We start from the raw sequence: 16,099 nt of genomic DNA, 5'->3' as shown, positions 1-16,099 counted from the left end.
ATGTTCATCATGATGGCCTGGTAATTTCTATGCAGATTGGAACCGCTACAGTAAGAAGGATCCTAGTAGATGGAGGCAGCTTAGTAAACCTGATCATGCTTGATGTATTGAAAGCCATGAATATTGGTGAAGATCAAATCACCAGGAAATCCAGCGTTTTGGTAGGGTTCAGTGGAGAAACCAAAAGCACATTGGGAGAAATTCATCTTCCAACCTTTGTTGAAGGAGTCTCATCATATGAGAAATTTGGAGTCCTTAACTGCTTGTCGTCTTACAATGCAATCTTGGGCAGGCCATGGATCCATAATGGCAAGGCTGTACCATCAACCTATCATCAATGTATCAAGGTACCGGCAGATTGGGGCATAGCCACAATCAAAGGAGAACACAAAGCAGCCTAAGAATAATGCTACACATCGGCCCTAAAGCCTTTCAAGGCAGGTAAGTCTCTTGCATAGCAATTACCGTACTCTGTCAGGAGCACTTACATGGCGCCATCCAGGATGGAAACAGATTAGATAATCGTGGACCCTGAGTATCCCGACAGGTATGTTCTCCTTTGATTGTGGCTATGCCCCAATCATTACGTGGAGCATTAATGGAGAAGATTTGGTAATAAAAGACAACAATTAAGGGAGCAATTAAGCGCATTAAGGAGCATTAATTAGAGCAATTAAGGAGGAATATTCAGCATTAATATAGAAGATCCGGCAGCCGTTCAACATGGAGTATATAAGAAGCACTTAGAGATCATTTGCAAGACATTCAACACGACACATACTCTAGCATACAACACTCTCATACAATATTCAAGCTATATTACAATTATTTGTGCTAAATACTCAATATTATAGTGAAATCCTCTCCTGGCTTGGTGCCCATGATTTTTTCCCATTTAAGGGTTTTCTACGTACAAATTCTTTGTGTTATTATTGTTTATCCGTCTTACGTTACTTTTCTAGCTTTATACCCTGCCCTGCATACTCATAGATAAGTTTGAGCTAGTTAACCCTGCCTAGACTTACCCTGACCTGATTTCGCTTTGCGCAAAATCATACAAAATCTATACCTTCCGCAAACCAAACCGTACAATGCCCTCATTGTACCAAAAATAGGGAAAGAAATGCAAACTGAAGAGCCTCGGAAAACTTACAAGATATCGCGAATTAACGACCTCCCCAAACCAGCCAGCAACATGGGAGGTCGTAAACAGCCCCGTAATAATCTCACAGGACTCGAGGCAAATCAACAGTACTCGATCGAAATAGGTATCATTCGATCGAGTAGATTGAGCTTACGAAAGTGCTCGATCGAGGAATGAAGGCTTTCGATCGGGATGTCGTCTTTTAGTGGTGCTTGATCGAGGAAGCAAAAGTACTCGATCGAGTGAATTAGCTAGCAAAAGTGCTCGATCGAGAGGAAGAGGTACTCGACCGAGGAGTCCACGTGAGATTCCTACAAAAATGCAACAAACAACCTACGGAACTAACAAAACAAGCTCAACCGTTCAGTCTATCGTTTGTAAAACTAACTAAAGCACACGAAATTAACTAAAAGTTCTTAAGCAAAGTAAAATAAATTACAAGCCGGATTGCCTCCCGGTTAGCGCAGGTTTAACAGGTCCCGCACGACCTTTTGGCTTCAATTTTCTTGCTCATCAAGATGGTCAAATTAGAACACTTCGACATTGCCAACATAATCATCTGTTCCATAGTAATGCTTCACATGATGGACATTCACTTTAAATCTTCTGCCATCGGGATGCTCTAACGCAACAGAGCCAAACTTGGTGACAGCTGTCACTGTGTAAGGGCCACTCCACCTGGATTTCAGCTTACCAGGATATAAGCGCAGTCGGGTATTAAACAGCAGCACTTTCTCCCCGACATGAAATTCTCGCGGTATGATTCTTTTGTCGTGCAAGCCTCTTTGTTTTCTCCTTGTAGATGCGCGCACTGTCGTAGGCGTTTAGCCTAAACACTTCCAATTCATCTAGCTGCAACAAACGGTTCTCACCACACAATTTAGAATCATAATTCAATTCGCGAATAGCCCACCAAGCTTTTGTTGGAGTATGTGTCCTCGACAATAATGCGATCACATGTTTAAATCTCATATTAAGAATGCTAAAGGGAATGTAATATTTTATTGTTAACTGATCCACATTAATCGGTAATGATTAGCTGACTAGAGTTTGACATTATTGTCGTATGACGGTGGTGATCAGTTGATCCCTTAAGGTCATACATCTACGGTATCGCTCTTAATTGATTAATTAATTAATTAATTGTATGACGATACAAGTTAATTAATTCCTTAAAATTGAACAAATGATTTTGTGAGTAATAATACGTATCTTATTGTAATTCGATTAAATAAGATTCGTACTAAGTAATTAAATTGTTTTATTACTTAAGGTTTATATATTGTTTATGAAACAATTAAAATAAAGAATGAATTATTTATTATAAATACAAGTAGTTGTGATTTATAATTCTATGACCCATTTTAAGTAATTGTAATTGTGAATTACTAAGTTAATTTTGTATGTGATTTATTTAATTTATATAATGATTTTTAATTTGTTAAAAATGCATTATTTAATAAACATGTCTAGTAACATGTACAATATGTCACACTACACAAAATTGACAATTGACAAAGTTAAAATGGATCCATATTATCTTAAGTGAGCCGTGTATATGGGGGTTATAGGGTTTAATTGTGCTTTGTTATTTTATTTAAGTGGAAGGCATAATCATAACCTACTAATGATAGGTTTGCATGCCTAAACTCTTGAGAAGAGAAACTAGCAAAGGCATTGGGCACTCTTCCCCTCCAATCTACCCGGCCACCCTAATGAATTAGGAGAGTTTTTCTCTTCTTATTGAATATATTCATTCTTATAAGTTTATTACTTGGAAATAACTTATCTCTCTAGTTTTGGGTTGTGAACACACTAGAAAATCTCACATTATCTCTAATATTATTCTCTCCTTACTATAAGTAGTATACTAATAATATTAGTTGTTATTTTACACATATACTAATTTCTAGTAATAAATTAGTATTTGTATTAAGAGTGTTTCCTTGGTACAAATCCTTAAGGAGTAGATCCTATCATTGGATCTAGGGCTTTTCTTGGGCATTTGGATTTTTCTTTAAGAAGACTAATTTGGTAGGAGACCAATTAGTAAATACCATTCGGCCCTCATTGTAAGAATAATCGTTTTTCTTCTTACTTTGTAATTTTGTTATGCATGCATAAGTTCCTTTTAGTTTATGACTTAACTAATAATCACATAGTTATTAGAAGTGTCTAATAAGAGATTAATGAATCTTACAATTGGTATCAGAGCAAGAGTTGTTGCATGCATAATCGGTTTTGTTTTTCCGAGTTAAAATGTTAACATATAAAACTAAAAATTTGTGATATATGATGATATAGGCCACGAAATTTTTGCATGTTAAACATTCTGGTCCTAAATTGATTTTAGGTCATTTTTGATGATTTATGTTATTTTATTGCTCTTTAATATGATTTTAGTATTTTTATTACTTTTTTTTGAATAAAATGTCACTTAAATTACTAAAATAAGTTAGACTATGATTATGACCATGAAACTTTTACACGACCTCACATGCATATTTTACACATTGTATGTAAAATTTCGTATAAAATGGTTTTATATTGCATGTTTTTATGATTTTTACATGATAAAAATTGATTAAATAGAGGTATTTTGTTAAAAATGGTTAGACTTCGTCTCTGCCCATGAAATTTTAGTATGTTGTCACATGCAATATTTACACACTGTATGTAAATTTTGAGATAAAATGGTTTTATTTTGCATGATTTATGATTTTTAGATGTAAAAATCACATAAATAGTGACTATTTTAGCAAAAATAGCTAAATGAATTTTATGGCATGAAATTTTTTCCCAATGTTGTAAATATGATATGAACATCAGATCTAAATTTGCATGTTAAATTTCGAATGATTTAAATGGTTATTAATTTTTATGTGATATAAATTAATAAATAGCAACTTTATTAGTCATTAATAAAAAATTTGATTTTGGGCTTAAAAATTTATCATTTACAGGTTCTAGAAACTTATTCAGAATATTTAAAATTTTAATTTTCATTTATTGCATAATTTTATGTTTAATTTGGAATTAAAGGGGTAAAATTATGTTTTTTACGATTTATTTGTGAAATAAATTAAAATAATCTAAGGGCAAATTTTTATTAAAATTTTGGAATGTTGAGAATTTTCCAGAATATACAAAATTATGATTTTGAAATTTTCGAATTTTTATGACTTAATTGGGAATTATTTCTTTATTATTATTATGAATAATAGTGTTTAAAGAGCAATAATAAAATATCAAGTCGAATTATTGTCAAATATTTAGTGAAGACTAAATTTTTGAGTCCTAAGAAGGTTGGGGTAATTAACTTGGACATAAATTTGATTTATGTAATATTGTGTGATTTTAATAAGTTAATAGTCACAATTATCCATAAAACCGGACCGAATATGCGATATTAACTTAAATAGGGCGATTTGGCACATCACATGGCATGTTTCATACATATATTAATGCTGTATTTTTAGTATGATTGTCATATTTTATTTTATATAATTTTGAATTATGTAATTTGTACTTAGTATGACCTTAGTTTTTAATTGGTATTTCCCGAAATAAATAGGGATATCGATTTGGTTGTAATTATTGTGATCTTGTATCACTTTTATTTTATTTTATTTTTGTTTTTAATTTTATAATGTATAAAGTAGAAAAGCTATGTAATTTATTTATTCCGGAGTTCCTTGAAGACGGTGTCATTCGAGAAGGCGGTCCGACAAAGACGGTGATGCCTTGGAGTGCGTGCCAAATGAAATTCAAGGGACCAAATGAGTTGGTTTCCGAATTTGTAAATAGTTTATTTGATTTACTATTTTAGGAAGGTCATACTAGGATTTTATTGTTTTTGCTTTGCATTTGTTTAATATGTTTGCATGCATAGCCAAATCGCCATAACTACACATGCATATTATTTTATCGAGTCATCGACCGTGTCAATTATAATTATCCCCAGGGTACTAAACTTGTTACGTTGGGTAAGTGGGTAGTAAAATGTTATTACATCGAAATTTGGATTGAGCTCAACGGAAGTATTCGTGACCGTAGTCGCATGTGTTCCGCGCTAAAGATAAATATTAAAGTAATTTTATCGACCGAGAGTTCTAGAAGTAGAATCGATTAAAAAGTTGATCCACCGAGTTATATTGATAAGGGATGAATCGGCTCACCGTGCCTGAGTTAATATGAATTTGGATCTCGGGATCATTTATAATAGTTGGGTAGAGGTCACTATATAAATGTTTAAAACTTGTTTAAAATGTTTACAAGTAATTTTAAAACGATAGATGTTTATTAATTCCTTCACCTCCTATTTTTGTAGTCAAATATTGTTTCTCAATTGCAATGGCAACTCCAAATTCATCCTCAATCACTAGCTCCAACACTCTCACCAATGTTTCATGGCTCCGATCCTTCATGGATCGTTGTAAATTAGAAAAGAATGGTCAAATTTCGCCGATTGGGACGCACAACTTCGCTTGGCCGCGGAGGGTGACGACAAGCTTCATTACCTCACCGAGGCCTCTCCCGCAGCACCTACCGCAAGGTCTACTCCCGCCGCTAGGCAAGTCTATGAGACTTACCAAAAGGAGTTGGCCGTGATAAAAAAATGTGTTGATCTTCTCTATGGAGGCCGAACTCCAAAGAAGTGCTATAAAGATTAGAACCGCATATAAGATCTATACAAAGCTTGTGACCATGTTTTCACAAGCTCCGAGGATCATTCAATATGAAGCGGCATCCGCATTCTTCGATCTCAACATTAAGGAGGGCAAAAAAGTTAGCCCTCATGTGCTCAAGTTGATGGAGCATGTTGAGACTCTAAAATTGCAAAAGGTAGAGATTCCCGAAGAACTCATCATTGATCGAATTCTTCATTCCTTGAACAAGGTTAAGGCATATGTTCAATTCAGGGTGAATTTTAATATGTAAAACTTGAAAGTTTCCCTCGATGAATTGCACAAAATGCTTGTGCAAGCCGATAGGGACATGGGGCTAAGTGTTAGCACCACCAAGGATGTGCTCAACATTAATCATAAGAGCAAAGGGAATTTCAAGAAAGGTGGCAATAAGGGAAAGAAGCAAACTCCCTACAAGAACAAAGGAAAGGCTTGTGAAGCTAGCTCCTCTAAGCCCAAGAAGGGTGCCCCGTCCGGGGACAAATGCCACTATTGTAATGGTGTTGGGCATTGGAAGAGAAATTGTCCAAAGTACCTTGGCGATATAAAAGCTGGAAAAGTTATTCCAGTAGGTAAATTACTATCCCTATCTTTTATGTTTCAATCTCAACTTTGGTATTTTGATACAAGTTGTGATGTTTTACCCTTTTTATTGTAATTAGGGCATCCGAGCAAGGACAAGGGCAAAGAAAAACAAGCCTAGAAGATCTTGAGGGAAGCTAGATGTAGCCGCCCATGATGCTAGATCGATGGAAGCTTGGCTTTATTTTGCTTTGTCTTTATTTTTCATGTTGTATTTTGAAATTTTAGAACTTTTTTGATTTCCTCGTTCGACTTGGAAATTCGGTTGTTTCCTTAAACAATGGTTGTATTTTGGATATTGGTGACTTGGTTTTCAACCCAAGTCACTTATTTTATCGTATCGTTTGTTCTAAAATTTGTCATCATACACTACTTGCTTCGAGAAACAATAAGATTTTATCAACTTAAATTGATCATTAGACAAATATAATAATCAAGTCATTATATGTCCATGAGCTATGAATTCGATTCTCCTCATGCCATTGTGACTAAAGTCACAACTTACTTATGTAAGATCAATTATAAAGTTATATTGAGTTATTGAACTAGGGAAATATTACCAACCTTATCCTATACACCTATCAAGTTTAAATCATCTAGTCTATAATATTTTTCCAAATTGTCTCAAACAAATCACTATAAAGTTGATATGTGATATGTTTTCCTCCTTCACCATCATTGTTTGTGGCTCAAAAGCTATCTTTGGAGAAAAAGTGCTTTTCTCCTAGAGATAGAGTGGGAGTGAATCTAGCCACAAACCTTGACTAGATGGGATCTACGTGAAGAGATCAAAAGAAGATGTTCTTAAGGAAACTACGTGAAGAGACCAAAAGAAGATGTTCTTAAGGAAACTACGTGAGGAGACCAAAAGAAGATGTTCTTAAGGGAACTACGTGAGGAGACCAAAAGAAGATGTTCTTGGAATGTAAGATTTTGATCTATTGAGGGATATAACTGGAGTTTTTAAAATTCGATATTTTACTTAAGAGCCTCATGAAACTTAAATATGGTATCTATGCAAGCAATATAGATTTATTTGAGATTGTTGAGACCAATCCAAAGTAAATAGAAATTTATGATTAAGAGTTGTATAGAGAGATATGTCGATGTCTACGAAAGCTAAGTTAATTGTTAACTATGCTAAAGATTCAATTACATTGCTATACCTCATTATGAAAATGAACTAGTTAGATAATAAAACCTCTTTCCAAATTGGTATTTTGAAAGGAATATGTGAATGACATATATGGTTTTATCTAAATACTTAGTAAAGCAATGATTATTTCAATTCATGAAATATTTCGAATGAGTTGTCAAAAACGAAACATGTGGAATTGAGTGCGAGTCGGTGACAGTCATGTTTAGACATGAAGTTTAGTGGGAGCAATCATCCTTCATGAATTGCATAACATAGTACTCATTGGGAATGACGAGCATATAATGTCTTTTATAAAGAAGTATTTAGGTTTTCAATTCTGGATGATATTGGACATCATGTGAATCTATTAAAACATGGGATGTTGGATTGCCACTTAGATAGGTATCTTATGTTGATAATGATCCTTCATCTTAAAGAAATCAACCAGTTAAGTAGGTTATTCATGTCGATGAATATAGAATTATCATGATAGAGTCATGGTTATTTACTGAACCTAAGAACTGTTGTCTACATGAATTCGATAACTAATGTTTCCGCCATTAGTATAATCATGTATGTCATAATGCACATGTCCTAGATGAATCACATGCTTGGAGCATGATAAGTCGATAACAAGTTAACCCATATGAGAGTCATTGGTAAGCCACAAGGAACCGTCATGAATTCTCAAGGAGAACTAATGGTCTGTTCTGGAGTTTGGAAGGATACTTAGTTATGTGTTAATAGGTTACACAAACTCAAGTTTCCGAACTCATTAGGATTTATGAAAATCCTAGGCTGATTTTATTGACCTAAGAAGTAAATGACTAGAAAAAGTGTTTTATTGTCATCCATTGCAAGATTCTACGAAATGAACCTAAGTACGTTGTGATTAAGTGGTGTACTTTAAAACTACAAGTAGTGTTGTCCACCGAAACCCACATCACAAGTTATATGATAACAGTAAGAGCTTCTTTCAAGCTAAAGAACCTAAGTCTAGTATGAAGTCTAGACATGTACTTAGTAAAATTCATGCTATAAGGGATAACATGAAATTGAAGAAAATCGCAATTCACAAAGTTTGAACACTTGGACACATGGTATGTTCACAAGCTGAACTTTTATTGCATTTGGCAAGTGCATAAGTACACTTAAGATTATAAGACATAGAGTAGCAATATGGTATTGACTACTCGTGTGTGATAATCACATTTATTGTTTGAGTTATCGTTAACTCATCTTGTACTTTGTTACATCCAAATGGGTTGTTGAGACAATATTGAACCCCATTAAAGTGAACTGGATTAACATAGTATTCGCCCCTAGTTACTTATATGAGGTGACATATCGAAGCAACTAGAGTGTGATGCGATTGATGGCAAGTTCAAGTGCCATAGAGTCATGAGAGATGACTAGTCGATCACATAGGCAGACTGTGAGGGACAATCTGTCGGGCTTATGACCGCTTATAGAGTTCTGGAATTTTTTATAGCCCGGTCATGGCAAGAGTTATTATGGTATTCTTATGAGTCGATTCTTTGACTAAAGACTGTTCGCCTAAGATGGCACAGTTTCAGAGTGACTTTGATTTATGTTCTGCGACCTTCGTAATTGGGGTCTAATGGGCATGTTTTGGGTCATGATGAGCTGTGGCTATTCGAAGGGAAGAGTACAATAGGAATTGTCCATCCCCGTCAGGGTTATCTTATATCTCAAGGCCACTCGAGGAGTAATGAACTGGAAATGCGTGGCCACGCTCGGAAGGTATCTATGGTAGATGATTCCGGTCAGACAGTTATTCTCCAGATCGAGAAAACCACTCTTGATATGATCAAATGCAAGTACGACCTGCAAGACACCTTGCATTAAGTGGGAGATAGTAATAGGACAAGAGAATTGGTGACGCACACTTGTCGCGGACAAGTGGGAGATTGTTGGAGTATGTGTCCTCGACAATAATGCGATCACATGTTTAAATCTCATATTAAGAATGCTAAAGGGAATGTAATATTTTATTGTCAACTGATCCACATTAATCGGTAATGATTGGCTGACTAGAGTTTGACATTATTGTCGTATGACGGTGGTGATCAGTTGATCCCTTAAGGTCATACCTCTACGGTAACGCTCTTAATTGGTTAATTAATTAATTGTATGACGATACAAGTTAATTAATTCCTTTAAATTGAACAAATGATTTTGTGAGTAATAATACGTATCTTGATTCTATATTTATATATAATATACTCACATTTTACCAAAAAAAATAAAATAATACGTATCTTATTGTAATTCGATTAAATAAGATTCATACTAAGTAATTAAATTATTTTATTACTTAAGGTTTATATATTGTTTATGAAATAATTAAAATAAAGAATGAATTGTTTATTATAAATACAAGTAGTTGTGATTTATAATTCTATGACCCATTTTAAGTAATTGTAATTGTGAATTACTAAGTTAATTTTGTATGTGATTTATTTCATTTATATAATGATTTTTAATTTGGTAAAAATGCATTATTTAATAAACATGTCTAGTAACATGTACAATATGTCACACTACACAAAATTGACAGTTGACAAAGTTAAAATGGATCCATATTATCTTAAGTGAGCCGTGTATATGTGGGTTATAGGGTTTAATTGTGGTTTGTTATTTTATTTAAGTGGAAGGCATAATCATAACCTACTAATGATAGGTTTGCATGCCTAAACTCTTGAGAAGAGAAACTAGCAAAGGCATTGGGCACTCTTCCCCTCCAACCTACCCGGCCACCCTAATGAATTAGGAGAGTTTTTCTCTTCTAATTGAATATATTCATTCTTATAAGTTTATTACTTGGAAATAACTTATCTCTCTAGTTTTGGGTTGTGAACACACTAGAAAATCTCACATTATCTCTAATATTATTCTCTCCTTACTATAAGTAGTATACTAATAATATTAGTTGCTATTTTACACATATACTAATTTCTAGTAATAAATTAGTATTTGTATTAAGAGTGTTTCCTTGGTACAAATCCTTAAGGAGTAAATCCCATCATTGGATCTAGGGTTTTTCTTGGGCATTTGGATTTTTCTTTAAGAAGACTAATTTGGTAGGAGACCAATTAGTAAATACCATTCGGCCCTCATTGTAAGAATAATTGTTTTTCTTCTTACTTTGTAATTTTGTTATGCATGCATAAGTTCCTTTTAGTTTATGACTTAACTAATAATCACATAGTTATTAGAAGTGTCTAATAAGAGATTAATGAATCTTACAGCTTTGTACTCTAATTCAACAGGTAAATGTGTACTCTAATTCAACAGGTAAATGACAAGACTTCCCATAAACTAACCGATATGGTGATGCACCAATCGGTGTTTTAAAGGCAGTCCGATATGCCCATAATGTGTCATCCAATTTTAGACTCCAATCCATCCGTGATTTAGAAACAACCTTGGCCAAAATCTCTTTTAGTTCCCTATTAGAGACCTCAAACTGCCCACTAGTTTGGGGATGATACCCCAAACCGCGACGATGTTGGACACCGACTTTAGATAGAATAGCTATAAGTTTATTTTCTTTAAAATGCAAACCCCCATCACTAATGACGACCCTATGGACACCAAATCGGCGGAAAATAATCTTTTTAAACAATTTAATCACAGTCTTGGCATCACAGTTAGGTAAAGCAATAGCCTCCACCCATTTAGACACATAGTCTACAGCTACCAAAATATGCTTGTTACCTTTACTAGACAGGAATGGTCCTTGGAAATCAATGCCCCAGACATCGAAAACCTCAACCTCTAGAACGCCATTTTGAGGCATCTCATGTCTCTTAGAGATATTTTCCGAGCGCTGGCAAGCATCACAAGCTGAAACAAACACTTTAGCATCTGCAAATAAAGTAGGCCAGAAGAAACCAGACTGAAGTACCTTAGCCACGGTTCGCGACGGACCGTGGTGACCATCATAAGAGGACGAATGACATCTCTCTAGGATTGCTTTAGTCTCCCACTGCGGAATTCACCGTCTGTAAAGACCGTCAGCACACTCCTTAAATAAATAAGGATAATCCTAGAAATAACGCTTCACATCATGAAAGAATCGCTTCTTCTACTGATAAGACAGGTCAGGTGTAAGCGTACCACCTACAATGTAATTCGCATAATATGCATACCACGGATTAACACCTGTGTTAGTAGCAACTAAAAGAATCATCAGAAAAAGAATCGGCAATATGTAAAGGATCCTCTCCCTCCTGCTGCGGTAACCGCGACAGTTGATCAGCTACTACATTCTCTGCGCCCGTCTTGTCTTTAATTTGCAGATCAAATTCCTGGAGGAGTAGTATCCACCTCAAATATCGTGGCTTAGCTTCTTTCTTATCAAGAAGGTGTCTCAGCGCTGCATGGTCCTTGAAAACAGTAACTTTCGAACCTATCAAATAAGAGCGAAATTTCTCTAGCGCATAAACAACAGCTAATAACTCCTTCTCAGTAGTATACTTCACTTGAGCCCCATCCAGAGTTCGGCTCGCATAGTAGATTGCGCTCAAAGCTTTATCTTTCCGCTGGCCCAACACCGCTCCTAGTGCATAATCACTAGCATCACACATAATCTCAAATGACAGCTCCCAGTTGGGAGGCTGGATAATCGGTGCTGAAATCAAGGCCTTTTCAACCTGTTAAAAGCAGAAAGACACTCATCAGTAAAAACAAAGGGGGCATCTTTAAGTAACAACTGTGTAAGTGGTTTAGCAATTTTAGAAAAGTCCTTGATTAACTGGCGATAAAAGCCAGTATGACCAAGGAAACTCCTCACTTCTTTAACATTGACATGAGAAGGTAATTGCTGAATCACTTGCACTTTTGCTTTATCCACCTCGATGCCCCTATCAGAAACTAAGTTCCCTAAGACAACTCCCTCGTTGACCATAAAATGGCAATTCTCCCAGTTAAGCACAAGGTAAACCTGTGGGAAATATCGGTATATCTCATCAAGAAAAATTCGGATTATTGATACGTGCATTTTATATAGTCTTTTTAGAATAATTCATGCACGTATTTCTATGCTTTTATCGTGGTTTTATGCTACGAAATGCCCGAATATGCTACTTTGGTTTGTTTTGTCTTATTTGCAGGAATGAACCCAAAAGTAGTGAAATCAAGCCTTTTACCATCCTTTTAGCATGCATTTGGAGGAAGAGTGAATTTGGAGCGGGAATGAAGCTATTTTGAGATGCGCATTGGAGTAAGGAAGTTAGGCGAGCCGAGAGAGTGCTTCAATTTGCTAGTTCCTGCTTGTAAGAGCCATATCTCGAGTTATACAACAGCTATTAAGGTGATTCCAGTTGGAGGTGAAATCTTATCCTCTTAGCTTTCCAACGCCACCAACCACGCCCTATTTGTCCAAGTAACGAAGGAATGGCAGCCGTTTGAAGTTCAGTGCGCGAAGCAGAAATTACGCGCTGAGAAGTGCTCGATCGAGAAGTATTTCTATTCGATCGAGAGCCCATTTGCTCGATCGAGAGCTACTTCTTCTCGATCGAGTGATTAAAGGGAAAGAAATCTTCGATCGAGAGGAATGCTAAGGAATATCACTCGATCGAGAGCCTTAAGTGCTCGATCGAGCAACAATCCTTGACGGACTGGGTTTTTTAGCTTTATTTTCCGCAATTAGGTTAATAATCCTATTTTTCTTATAAATAAGATAGGAGGACGACATAATGAGGGGGCTTCTCCTCTCTAATTACTCTTAATACTCTGTCACTTTTACACTGTTACTTTGCTCTTTCTTTTCCGGATCACTTAATTCAGTAATTTCTTCCCTTATTCTCTTTTAATGCTTATTTCTTCTTTAATTATTGTCATTGCTTATTTTATTATGAGTAGCTAAATTCCCCTTAGTATGTTAGGATTAGGGAAGCCGTGGTAGCGATGTTTTAATTGACTTATATAGATTAGTCTTGCGATAGGAATTGTATTAGGCAATTTAATTGTTATCCGGTCGAATGAATGCATGCAGGAGACCATAAATCTAGTTAACCCCGACCTGGATCGAAAGATTGGAAGGGAAGGCTTGCTTAATTACAATAGGGTATTGCAGTGAGGGCGAAAGTTAAGCTGTTTACGCTCTAGGGCGGTTTAAGGACCGAAAGGTGACGACCATAGCTCTTCTTATCAATAGTTTAATCGCTTTAGTATTCCCGATAGTATAAGATCTGATAGCTGCCACGGTAGACCGACTCCTAGCATACTTCCCTTCTCTTCTGTTAATTTCTCTTTTTATTTCTCTTGCTTTAGTCTTTAGTTTAGTCAACACAATCAATTCAAAACCCCCATTAGTGACATTAGACAGATAAACAGACAAATAGATAGTACACCGCCTCCCTGTGGAGATCGACCCTACTTACCGCTGACTTCTGTTAGTAGTACTTAGGTATTTTATTTTTGGTACGAAACGACAGTATCAATTATAACGAAATTATGAAATATGAAATTACTAGTCATAAACGAATTGTAAAAACAAAAGAATAGAGATTAGAATTAACCTTTGGTCCTAGCAATTTGGCCTAAGAACAAATATCGAGAACGATATTCTCCTAATCGTTGCACCCAAGATGCTCCGAGAAATGCCTCTTTCTTGCTAGAAAGAAAACCCTAATTGCTAATAATTTTAGAGTAGTTTTTTAGGGTTTTGATGAGAGTATTAGGTTAAGAAAAACAAGTGAGAAAATGATCTCCTCCTCTCCTCTTTTAACCGTCCAAATGAGAAAAGAGGGGGAAGATCTTTTTCTTGCTCTTTTTTTCAAAACCGTGTAACCTAAAATAAGGAGAGAAATCTTCTTATTTTAGGTTGGTTTTATATTGTATAAAATGTGTATATTTATCAATTTGTCATTTATGTCGTCACGTATTTAATAAGTCCACACACAACAGTTTGTAGTCGATTTATTAATACCGGTCTGTCAACATTTATTATGACAATTTCGTATAATATATACATTAACTATAAATATCGCATATTTATAATTTGCTAATTAAATATAACCATTTATGTTTAATTACGAATTAACATCTTAATTCGTTTAAGCTAACATTATATACAATAATTAAATATAACAGTTTATATTCAATTTACGAATTAACAATTAATTCATCTCAGTTGATATTATTTAATTGTATTAAATAATCGACTCATCATCACATTGACTAACATTTTAGTCAAATACATGGACTAACCTTTTAGTCATATAAGGCATCAATGTTATTATATTTTCATATAATCACATCTCTCAAACACATCCTCTAGGTGTGACTTTTAGGGACCAGTTGATCACCGCCATCAGTATGATAATAACGTCAAACTTCTAGCAAGTCAACCGTTATTAGTAAACGTTAATCAACTGATAAAATATTAAGTATACCCTGTGAACCTATAAGAGATTTATAAACGTTATCACACTAATTGTGGAGGACACTAGCTCCAACAATCTCCCACTTGTCCTCACAAGTGTATGTGCGATAACCGATTCTCATATCCTTAATTTCTCCCACTCAATGTAAAACAATTTGCAAAATCCGTATTCACAAAGGTCGTATTTTACAAGTGATCAATATCAAGAGTGGTTTTCCTGACTAGAGAGTAACTTAACTGATAAACGAATCATCATTCGAGCATGGCCATGCATTTCAGTTACAACTCCTCGAGTGGCCCTGAGAAATGACTAAGCCTGATAAAGGTTGGATATTTTTTTCAACTCGAATCCTGCAGATACAAGCACAGTATGAAATGACCCAGTAAAAATCTGCTTAGCCTCCTGTTACGGTCGACCAGGAGAAAGAAACCAAAGTCACCCAAAAACTGCCTTAATCTCAAGAGACAGTCGATAGTCAAAAGAATCGACTCTAGGAACACAATGGACGTCCAATCCACGACCTGGCACCGAATGTTTTTAAACATTTAGGACTCCATTTCGTTGTCACAATTGTCCTACGAGGTATCGTTATAACTCGCATCTGTGATCGATCAGCCAACCGTTTGACTTATGGCTCGTTGAACCCACCATCAATCAACTTCACAATATAATAGCCAGAGTTATCAGCTCATGTAGGCGATTACGGACCAAAACAAATATAATGTAATTCAGTTCACTTTGTGGCGTTCAAAGTTGTCGTACAATCCACATAAAAAACAAAATATGAAAGAATACGATGAAGTTATAAATAGCATATGAAAAGAAAATGTATCGAATTCATAATCAACTACTACAACTCAGGAACACGTTTAATTCCCATGGAAATAACGTGCCCTTCATGCTTATCATATTTCAATGGTTTAGTGAGAGGATCCGCGATGTTGTCATCCGAAGCAATCTTGTCAATCACTATCTCCTCTTGCTCCACGTAATCACGGATCAGGTGAGCCTTCCGATGTACATGTCTAGACTTGTTGCTAGACTTAGGCTCCTTGGCCTGGAAGATGGCACCTCTATTGTCACAATAGATGGTGATTGGGTCATTCGAACTAGGAACTATGGTTAGTCCTTG

Source organism: Silene latifolia, chromosome 1 (genome assembly GCF_048544455.1).
Source record: "Silene latifolia isolate original U9 population chromosome 1, ASM4854445v1, whole genome shotgun sequence".
NCBI classification, from domain to species: Eukaryota; Viridiplantae; Streptophyta; class Magnoliopsida; order Caryophyllales; family Caryophyllaceae; genus Silene; species Silene latifolia.
This window is presented reverse-complemented; position numbering follows the sequence as displayed.